General features: G+C 37.0%; 1 non-coding gene across 1 annotated transcript; it reads right to left on the bottom strand.

The window, feature by feature from the left end:
* Window positions 1–2,330: 2,330 nt before the first annotated feature.
* On the bottom strand, window positions 2,331–2,437 carry LOC112587520. The gene has a single exon (XR_003112042.1). It is a non-coding gene; the product is annotated as a U6 spliceosomal RNA (small nuclear RNA).
* Between the last annotated feature and the right edge of the window lie 2,006 nt (window positions 2,438–4,443).

Genomic DNA, 4,443 nt, shown 5'->3' with positions numbered 1-4,443 from the left:
TCCTCTAAAATATCAGTGGCTTAACATGCGAGTTTATTTCTTACTCCAGAGGGCATTGCCAGCAGTGGGGGGTAGCAGTGCTGGGGTGCTGTGCTCCATGCAGTTGTTCAGGGCAGTGCTCGCATAAAAGCCTGCTACTGGGGATTCCTACCCATTGACCTCCAGCCAGGGGAGAAAGGGAGAGGATAGCAAGAGACGTGTTTATAATTTCAGACCAAAAATGGTGACCCACATTTCTGCTTACACAGAACAGTGTGCCCAGCCTGGAGGGAAAGCAGGTTTGATGTATGTATTATCTCTTTGCCATAGCAAATATGTATGTAAACATGCTGCATTCAGTTTACTCTACATTCTATATGTACAATATTGTTGATTTATTTGGTCATTATGTCTTAACTTCTTTTTGTTATTTATATCATCGTTGTTTCATGGTACTGCAATTTATTTTTCTTATTAAACATTTTACTTATTACCAGTTTTCATGAGTGAGTGCAATATTCTATTAACATTCTTACACTTTTGCTTACTAGCCAAGTTGCTTTCTTAAAAAAATCTCCAGAAGTAAAATTGCTCTATCAAAAGGTATGTAATTAAAAAAAAAAAAGACTTTTGACACTTTACCAAATTTTCTCCAGAAATTTATATTCCTACCATCAGTGAGTGTGCCAGTTGCTGACATTTTTCTCTAGAGCAATGTGGCTTGTAGATGGAAACTGAAAATTGTACTTACAGTGTCCTTTTTATTTTGGTGTGAATTAAAGAATTAATTCTGGAGAAGGAAATGGCAACCTACTCCAGTATTCTTGCCTGGATAGTTGCATGGACAGAGGAGATTGGGGGGCTACAGTTTATGGTATCACAGAGAGTTGGACATGACTGAGTGACTAACACACTAAAGAATCAATTATCGTGTACTTATTGAGCATCTTGACTGGCTTGTGCTATTGGGATCTCAAGAAAATGAAGTAGGGTTGTTTTTATCGGGAAACAGTACTCTACTCTATATATTTAACACAAAAATGGAGTTTTGGTTTCCTGCTTCTCCCTAATTCAGTGATGGATGCTTTGGGTTTTATTGCAGTTATCAAAAGAGGCAGGGAGAGTAAGGGTGTTTCTTAAAATTATGAAAGATGAGGCACTTATGCTATTTGTTGTTGTTCAGTCATTAAGTCGTGTCTGACTCTGCGACCCTGTGGACTGCAGCATGCCAGGCTTCCCTGTCCTTCACTATCTCCTGGAATTTGCACAAGTTTATGTCCATTGAGTTAACCATGCTGTCTAACCATCTCATCTTCTGCCAGCCCCCTTTTCTTTCTCTTTCAATCTTTCCCAACATCAGGGTCTTTTCCAATAAGTCAGCTCTTCATATCAGATGGCCAAAGTATTGGAGCTTCAGCATTAACCCTTCTAATGAATATTCAGGGTTGATTTCCTTTAGGGTTGATGATTTTATCTCCTTGCAGTCCAAGGGACTCTCAGGAGTCTTCTTCAGAAATACAATTCGAAAGCACCACTTTTTCAGTGGTCAGCCTTCTTAATGGTCCAACTTTCACATCTGTACACAACTACTGAAAAAACCATAATTTTGACTATGCTATAATAAATTCAAATGAAAAAATAAGGTATTGAACTTTATTCTTATTGTGATAATGAGTTCAAAATGATTTCTGAGTACAGATGGCCACAAGTCACAAAATTAGGTCAAGGCAACCCTAATAATCTAAGGAATGTCTAGAGAGGACCTCAGAATCATGCCTCAGATTTGGCTTTATATATTTCTTGAAAAAATAGAATATGTGATTACATTACTGTTGTAATTAAGTTATGAATCCCCATGGCTAGTAGTAGCTACAGTTAAGGAGTTGGTAAAGAATCCACCTGCAATGCAGGAGACCCTGGTTTGATACCTGGGTCAGGAAGATCCTCTGGAGAAGGGATAAGCTACCCATGCCAGTATTTTTGGGATTACCTGCTCCAGTCCATGAAGCTGCAAAGAGTCAGACAGCACTGAGTGACTTTCACTTTCTTTCACATAAGCTTTCTATTTTCTCATTATTCTGATGATAATTTTCTAAGTAGTTAATGATCATTATGTGCTAATTTTAAAATATAATGTTTGGATATACTCTGAAACCACATAGGTTGGTTTTATTTCAGTGATAACTCTATCTTTTCTTTCATTATTTAAAATTATATTGGATTTAACTTTTATTTTTTTATTTTTTTTTCTTTTGAGCTAGGTTTTTTTTAAATTTTATTTTATTTTTAAACTTTACATAATTGTATTAGTTTTGCCAAATATCAGAATGAATCCGCCACAGGTATACATGAAAAATATGGAACGCTTCACGAATTTGCATGTCATCCTTGTGCAGGGGCCATGCTAATCTTCTCTGCATCGTTCCAATTTTAGTATATGTGCTGCCGAAGCAAGCACTGGATTTAACTTTTAAAATTATGGATTTCTCAGATTTAGATTTGTTGCTATGTTTCTGTGTATATTAAATGGGAATAATTTATTATGAAATTCATTAATTATATTCTTGTTTGTTTTCCTATTACAAGATATATAAATTTTTAGTGAAAGTAAGACTGTGTCTCCCTGAGATGAAGTGTCTATAGAAATGCTACTTCCATGAAATGGAAATATGGGCCTTGTTATTAGATAGGTGAGTTGTAAGTATGTGGATATATACCTCTGTGATATATAAACATTTCTATGAACAGATAAATTGATACATGTTGCTAGAAATCTGAAAGTTTTCAAATAAATACTCTAGTTTCTAAATACTCAGAATGGTCCTAACAAGGTTAAAAGAATGATAGAGTAGTTTTCAAACTAATAGGCATGTGAATTGGAGCTGAGATACTAGTTACAACTGTCCCTCCATACCTGTGGGGGTTTGGTTCCAGGAACCAACCTCTCAATAGATACCAACATCCACAGATGCTTACGTCACTTACATAGAACAGTGTAGTATTTGCATGTCATCTGCACATATTCTTCCATGTTCTTTAGGTCATCTCTAAATAACTTGTAATATCTAATACAATGTGAATGCTGTGTAAATAACTGAGGGCACATGGCAGACTCAAATTTTGCTTTTTGGAACTTTCTGGAATTTGTTTCCTGAATATTTTCTATCCCGAGTTGGAGAACCTGTGGATACACAGGGCTAACTCTATAAATAACAACAGACAAATAAATCACAGGAAAAAGACATCCCATTCCTTATAAAATACCTAAGCCAAAATTCTCAATGCCTAAACTTGTCTCTCAACTGCTTGATAGCTTCAAAAACTTTTTTTTTTAAACTTATACTCACCTGAGGCCATTGACTCAACTAATTTATGGAGCACACATTGTATGTGAGATACATAATCCGTTTTCTTAGCCCTTCATAATCCACTGGAGAAGACAAATAGAGAACCACAATTCAAAATGATATGTTCTCTCATAGAAGGAAGTCCTGGGTTCTCTGAGACTGAATCTAGAAGAGCCAAAAGGACTTCCTAAAGAAGTTTGGGCTTCTCTTGTGGCTAGGTGGTAAAGAAAACCCTGGCCATTGCAAGAAATGCAAGAGATGTGGGTTTGACGCCTAGATCGAGAAGATACCCTCGAGTAGGAAATGGCAACCCACTCCAGTATTCTTGCCTGGAGAATCTCATGGACAGAGGAGCCTGGCAGGCCACAGTCCATGGTTCGCAAAGAGATGTACATAATTTAGCGACTGAACAACAACAAAAGGCTCTTCTGACCATTTGAAGGCAAAGACATCCAGCTACTCAAGTTTCTGATTAAGGACTTTAAAAAGTATCTGAAGGTAGTCTGTAATGAACCATAGTGGTCCGTGTAGCTTATCATCTTTTGGCTTCAATTATTATTGATGTTACTATTCCAGACAATCCTATTTGCAAATCTTATTAAAGTATATACACCCTAACTTAGGAAAACTGTATACTGTGTAAATATTAATGATTATGATGATGTGTGAGAATCATCAACATTTAATCATTTATAGTCAATCCTATAATTTTACAAGTGATCACAATTAGGTCCAAATAGACTTGAAACTGCTCAGGTCAAGGGGGATTTGAAGGACTTGAATTGGACTGAGAGAACATCAAAAAGGACCAGAGAATCTGCAATTTAGGGTTGGAGTTGCCTGAGGTCAGGAGGCAGGAGGGTCTCTATAAAGGGCTCCCAACAGCTGGGTTGTAAAAGGTACAGTTGGAGCAGTTGGAAAGGAGACTGGGAAGGCCTGAAACTGCAGAAGAATGAGGGTGAAATGAGATGTGATTTGCTCAGGACAATAAAAGAAAGGCAGGAACAGCTGCAGGGTTTGGATCTGAGATGCACGGCAAACTCAGTTTGCAGGCAAGGCTTAAACAAACGGCAATGGGAAATGTGTATATATGTATATATATATCTGAAGACACAGA

This window comes from Bubalus bubalis, chromosome 1 (assembly GCF_019923935.1).
Source record: "Bubalus bubalis isolate 160015118507 breed Murrah chromosome 1, NDDB_SH_1, whole genome shotgun sequence".
Taxonomy (NCBI): Eukaryota; Metazoa; Chordata; class Mammalia; order Artiodactyla; family Bovidae; genus Bubalus; species Bubalus bubalis.
Note: the sequence above shows the minus strand (reverse complement) of the source record. Positions and strands in the feature narration are given on the sequence as shown.